The 7,011-nt window shown below is 45.6% G+C and overlaps 1 non-coding gene across 1 annotated transcript; it reads right to left on the bottom strand.

Moving 5' to 3' along the window:
- Positions 1–3,735: 3,735 nt before the first annotated feature.
- On the bottom strand, positions 3,736–3,820 carry TRNAL-AAG (transfer RNA leucine (anticodon AAG)). The gene has a single exon. It is a non-coding gene; the product is annotated as a tRNA-Leu (tRNA).
- Between the last annotated feature and the right edge of the window lie 3,191 nt (positions 3,821–7,011).

Here is a 7,011-nt window from a genome sequence, read left to right as displayed (position 1 = left end):
ATTCTGGATAAGGCAACACATTGCTGCCGGCGGTGCCCCTTGAGGGAGCCCGTTTACTTCAGGTAGTAGTGTTATGTTTTGTAGTAGTCTTGGACCTCTTAGGAGCCTGTTTCGGGGCAGTGCTAGGCAAGATCGTCAAACTCTCCGCGGGAAGTACATGTTACACCATCGAAGTATCCTTGCTAATGGATATGCAGAAATCCACCTTGACTTGCCCAACGAAACAAACCTCTCGCCTCTGATCCAGCATAAAGCCAACCTTGCCTTATCTTGTCGATAGCATGAATCAACTATGAAGGAAACTCGTGCATTGATAATAATCCTAAGAAGTACACCCTGAGTTCACAAATATAAGATGTGTTGGATATTTCAATATGAACTACATACGAACTGAGAATGAGTAAGCAAACACACTAAAATGTGCCTATATAAATCCGATTTTAAAAAGTTAAAATACCTTATATTTTGTGAATGGACGGGGGTGGTATGTATATAAGGAAAAAATAAAAATATATTTGACCAGCGCAAGAGCTTTCAGCTTTGCATCTTATACAAGGCAGGAAAGTAAAAAAGAATGACCAAGTAAAAATAGAAAAAGTATTTTTATGACCAGAAAATGTGTTTATATTCATCCAATTCAGAAAAATTTAAAACATCTTATATTTGTGAACGGAGGAAGTACTCCCTTTGTCCCAAAATAGATTGAGACACTTTTTTTGAAACGGAGGGAACCTTAGGACAGCTTTATACTAAATTAAGTATACAAAATTGAGACACTTATTTTGAAACGGAGGGAGTGGTATATAATAAGAAAAAGGAAATTATATTTGACAGAACAAGAGCTTTCAGCTTCTCGTCTTATAAAAAGGGGAAAAGTTAAAAGTGACCAAAGTAAAACACAGAAAAATATTTGCATCTTATACAAGGCGGGAAAGTAAAAAAGATGACCAAAGTAAAAATAGAAAAAATATTTTTATGACCAGAAAATGTGTTTATATTCATCCAATTTAGAAAAATTTAAAACATCTTATATTTGTGAACAGAGGAAGTACTCCCTCTGTCCCAAAATAGATTGAGACACTTATTTTGAGACGGAGGGAGCCTTAGTACAGCTTTATACTAAAGTTAGTATATAAAATTGAGATACTTATTTTGGAACGGAGGGAGTAGTATATAAGAAGAAAAAGGAAATTATATTTGGCAGAACAAGAGCTTTCAGCTTCTCATCTTATAAAAAGGGGAAAAGTTAAAAAGTGACCAAAGTAAAACACAGAAAAAATTTGTGACAAGAGTGGGATATAAAACATCTTATATTTGTGAACGGAGGAAGTGCTTCCTCTGTCGCAAAATAGATTGAGACACTTATTTTAAGACGGAGAGAGCCTTAGTACAACTTTATATTAAAGTTAGTATACAAAATTGAGATACTTATTTTGGAACGGAGGGAGTAGTATATAAGAAGAAAAAGGAAATTATATTTGACGGAACAAGAGCTTTCAGCTACTCATCTTACATCTTACATTCTTAAGAAGTTGATCCCCACTACTTACAATTCTCTCAACATGCACATTGTCCACATCATCATCATGCCACATCAACTTTCATTTGCAAACACCAACCAATCGGCTCATTTCCAAGAGGAACTAATCTCAAGCCACCCACTTTTGATGACTGCTCTTCTTCCATCTCTGAGTTCAATTGCCCTTAATTCCTCACCGCTCAGGCTCACGCAACTCAATGTTGTGATGCTTCGGTTACCACAGGCCCACCAAAGGTTACCCGTCATATAGAAACATAGTACAAAATGGTCATCTCTCTCCCTGGATTCAGCCGAGCCCATCGACTCCCTTTCCCCTATGTACAGTCTGGTGTGGCTGCCGAGATCATCTCACTCCCCTCCGGTAGGACCTCCGGCTTGGCTGGGATCGCTCGGGCTTTGTTCACCTTCTCCGTACGGTGCTTGCGTCCGTGGTTTGAAGATCCTCCTGAGCTTCAGGCCGGGTGGCCGCGGATTCAACGAGAGAACGGAGCAGGAGGTGCGTCCTAGGCCAGGCCGGTTCGGCTTCGGCGGCGGCGCGCGGTGATAACTTGTGGTTGCTCTCCTTGGAGGACCTTTCACGAACGCCAGTGATGACAAGGCTGCAACCTGCAAGCCTTCACCTGGACGAGGTCGGTTAATTGATTCCGTGATGGCTAATTGATTTTTTTGTTTGTTTAGTCAACAGCAGGAGGTGATGTATCTGCGGATGCTGAGCCACCTGCACCTGCCGTAATAGTAGCCATTCTATTGGCAAGCTGAGCTCCTGCATATTAGTAGGAAGTTCTGCTACTGTGTGTCCGTCATGGGTTTGTGGAATTGCGGCAAGGGTAGCGAACTTCCTGAGTACGTCGACAGGTTCTGTACTCTGTTCTTCGGGAATTTTTTTTTTGTCTTCAGTATTTTTGGTCATGTACAACCGATCGAATCAGCCCTCGCTTGCCTTCCGTTGCGTCCTACACCAGTTTTTCATCTCCCTCACTTAACTTCTCATTACGGCTTTTAATAATAAACACAAGTTCATAAAGGAGTCGGAGCAAATAGCAACGACAATTATTAACAGGTTACAGGTCTTTTCCCTTCGTCTTCCTCCTACCTTGATCGGAAATAGTTCTCCACCTCTATTAAAACTCTCTGCTGAAATTGCTCTGCAGGTTTCAGCTTCAAGTTCATTCATCTCTTTAAATTGAGGCATGAGAAAGGAGGAGCCACCAAGGCTGGGGATGCGTCTACATTGCCCCTAGCGACTGGAGGAAGCGGTCAGTTTTTCCCCTAGCTACACACCTAGTTGTCTACAGTTTCGAATTGATTTTTGCTTTTGCAATAATTCGAAACTGCAGGACGCATGTTCATTTTACCCCAACATGCACGGTGAATGATGATACATGAGCCAGTACCATTTGGATAATTGTACTTCCGTCGAGTTGTACTTCAATTTATGTTGTTTGCAAGATAGCCATTTTTACAGATCCAGGCAGGATAACTACACTTTCAAGGACCTGTACTACATGTTGTTTCAGGCAAGACAGTGTTACAGATCCATCAAAAAATAAATTACCATTTTTTTTCTACACATGTTTCCTATGTAATGGCTTTTGGTTGTGCGTGCGTTGGGAATTCTTTTTATTTCCTAATTGTTCGATCATATGAATGTTCATGGCACATAGTTCTTTGTACACAAGCATATAAGCTGCAAATATGGTTTATGGTAGTATGGGGTATACTCAGTTCATTTTCAAAGATAGATACTCCGAGCGATGTCTTTTTCAAAGTAAGTTATATGGGCATCTACATAGAACTTTTAATGCCAACAAAAAGATCCCGCAGCAACGCGTGTGGTATCATCTAGTATTATAAAAAGGGAAAAAGTTAAAAATGACCAAAGTAAAACACAGAAAAATATCTGTGACAAGAGTGGGATTTAAAACATCTTATATTTGTGAACGGAGGAAGTGCTCCCTTTGTCCCAAAATAGATTGAGACACTTATTTTGAGACAGAGGGAGACTTAGTACAACTTTATATTAAAGTTAGTATACAAAATTGAGATACTTATTTTGAAACGGAGGGAGTAGTATATAAGAAGAAAAAGGAAATTATATTTGACGGAACAAGAGCTTTCAGCTTCTCATCTCATCATATATTATAAAAAGGGGAAAAGTTAAAAAATGACCAAAGTAAAACACAGAAAAATATTTGTGACCAGAGTGGGATTTGAACCCACGCCCTTCCTTTCGGACCAGAGCCTTAATCTGGCACCTTAGACAAACTCGGCCATCTGATCTTAGTGATGAATTTCTTCCGAGAAGATATTAGACTTAGTTAGGGAAACAGAGGGTCAACGTGCGTGGGACCTGGGCCGGCGCGGCCATGAAACAAAAGGCGAATGCATGGCCCAGCTCAAATCAGCAGCCAGCCCAACTACACCAGATTCCGTAAAAAGGAAAAGTACGCAAAATGTAAACAGCCAGCCCAACTACCTAGAGAAAAGGAAAAGTACCCGTTTGCGTAGAACTGCAGTCACATTTTACTTGTTTCGGCAAACAAGTTTATTTCCCATACAGAAAAGGCAAACAAGTTTGTTTATACACAGTTGCAGCTTCCCAAATAGGAGTATATTCATACCAATCGGATAACTTGCTACTCCCTCTGTTCATAAATATAAATGAGGGAGTTCCGAACTAGGGGGTGTCCGGATAGCCGAACTATCATCATCGGCCGGACTTCAAAACTATGAAGATACAAGATTGAAGACTTCGTCCCGTGTCCGGACGGGACTTTCCTTGACGTGGAAGGCAAGCTTGGCGATACGGATATGTAGATCTCCTATCATTATAACCGACTCTGTGTAACTCTAGCCCTTTCCGGTGTCTATATAAACCGGATGGCTTTAGTCCATAGGACGAACAACAATCATACCATAGGCTAGCTTCTAGGGTTTAGCCTCCTTGATCTCGTGGTAGATCCACTCTTGTAACACACATCATCAATATTAATCAAGCAGGACGTAGGGTTTTACCTTCATCAAGAGGGCCCGAACTTGGATAAAACATCGTGTCCCTTGTCTCCTGTTACCATCCGACTAGACGCACAGTTCGGGACCCCCTACCCGAGATCCGCCGGTTTTGACACCGACATTGGTGCTTTCATTGAGAGTTCCTCTGTGTCGTCACCGATAGGCTCGATGGCTTCTTCGATCATCATCAACGACGCAGTCCAAAGTGAGACCTTCCTCCCCGGAGAGATCTTCGTATTCGGCGGCTTCGCACTGCGGGCCAATTCGCTTGGCCAACTGGAGCAGATCGAAAGCTACGCCCCTGGCCGTCAGGTCAAATTTGGAAGTTTAAACTTCACCGCCAACATCCGCGGGGACTTGATCCTCGATGGATTCGAGTCACAGCCGAGTGTGCCGCACTGTCACGGCGAGCATGATTTAGCTCTGCAGCCGGACAGTACCCTGGAGGCCGCACTCAAACCCGCTCCGATCTTCAATTCAGAGCCGGCTGCGCAAGTCGAGGACGGATGGCTAGACACCGCCTCGGGGGCTGCAACCTCTACGGCGATAGAGCCAAACAATGACCTTATCCCTCATGAAGCTCGTGACTCCGAGGTGCCGGACTCCTTGTCGGACTCCGAACCTCCCGCGCCCCCTCCGATCGAATCCGATTGGGCGCCGATCATGGAGTTCACCGCAGCGGACATCTTTCAACACTCACCTTTTGGCGACATCTTGAGTTCGCTAAAGTATCTCTCGTTATCAGGAGAGCCTGGCCGGACTGCGGTTAGGACGGTTGGGATGCGGACGACGAAGAAATTCAAAGTCCACCCACCACCCACTTGGTAGCCACTGTCGACGATCTAATCGACATGCTAGACTACGACTCCGAAGACATCGACGGTATGGACGACGATGCCGGAGACGACCAAGAACCAGCGCCCATCGGGCACTAGAAAGCCACCTCATCATATGACATATACATGGTGGATATCCCAAAGGATGGGAATGGCGAAGGAACAGCGGAGGATGACCCCTCCAAGAAACAGCCCAAGCGCCGGCGTCAGCGGCGCCGCTCTAAATCCCGCCACAGCAAGAATGAAGATTCCGGCACCGGAGATAATAATACACCGGATAGTGCCGAAGACAACCCACTCCAGCAAGATCCAGCGCAGGAGGATGGAGACGCCAGCCCTCATGAGAGAGTGGCAGAAGAAGAGGTAGAGGATTATATGCCTCCCTCCAGAGACGAGGCAAGCCTCGACGACGATGAATTCGTCGTGCCTGAGGATCCCGTCGAACAAGAGTGTTTTAAACGCAGGCTTATGACCACGGCGAACAGCCTCAAGAAAAAGCAGCAACAGCTTAGAGCTGATCAAGATCTGCTAGCCGACAGATGGACTGAAGTCCTCGCGGCCGAAGAGCATGAGCTCGAACGCCCCTCCAAAAGCTACCCTAAACGCAAGCTGCTCCCCCGATTAGAGGAGGAGGTGTATGAACCCGCATCTCCAGGAGACAATGCGGCTGACCGACCACCCTGTGGTCGCGACAGAGAGGCCTCTAGGCCCTTCACTAGACCCGTACCCCGGCATCGCTCGAAGAGCACAAAGCCACAGGGGAACACTCCGGACTTGCGAGATATATTGGAGGATAAGGCAAGACAATCAAGATCGATCTATGGATCGCGTGGGCGCCCTATGATACGTGACGACAACCGTCGCGCCGGACACAGTAAGTCCGGCCGGGCCGAACAAAACAGACAAAGGTCTTTTGAGCTCCGTCGTGATATCGCCCAGTACGGAGGCGCCACACACCCACTATGCTTCACAAACGAAGTAATGAATCATCAAATCGCCGAAGGGTTTAAACCCGTGAATATTTGAATCTTACGATGGCACAACAGACCCTGCGGTTTGGATCGAAGACTATCTCCTTCACATCCACATGGCCCGCGGTGACGATCTTCACGCCATCAAATATCTCACCCTCAAGCTTAAAGGACTAGCCCGGCATTGGCTTAACAGCTTGCCAGCAGAGTCAATTGGGAGTTGGGAAGACCTGGAAGCCGCATTCCTCGATAACTTTCAAGGCACGTATGTGCGACCACCAGACGCTGATGACCTAAGCCACATAATTCAGCAGCCAGACGAATCGGCCAGACAATTCTGGACACGATTCTTAACCAAGAAAACCAAATCGTCGACTGTCCGTACGCGGAGGCCCTCGCGGCCTTCAAGCATAATATCCGCGACGAGTGGCTTGCCCGGCACCTGGGACAGGAAAAGCCGAAATCCATGGCAGCCCTCACATCACTCATGACCCGCTTCTGCGCGGGTGAGGACAGCTGGCTAGCACGCAGCAACAACCTCAGTAAAAATTCTGGCAGTCCGGATATCAAGGACCGTAATGGCAGGTCGCGTCATAACAAAAACAAACGCCGCATTAACGGCGACAATAGTGAGGATACGTTAGTCAATGCC

This window comes from Triticum aestivum, chromosome 1B (genome assembly GCF_018294505.1).
Source record: "Triticum aestivum cultivar Chinese Spring chromosome 1B, IWGSC CS RefSeq v2.1, whole genome shotgun sequence".
Taxonomy (NCBI): Eukaryota; Viridiplantae; Streptophyta; class Magnoliopsida; order Poales; family Poaceae; genus Triticum; species Triticum aestivum.
The sequence above is the reverse complement of the archived record's forward strand: the minus strand, read 5'-3'. Positions and strand labels throughout refer to the sequence as shown.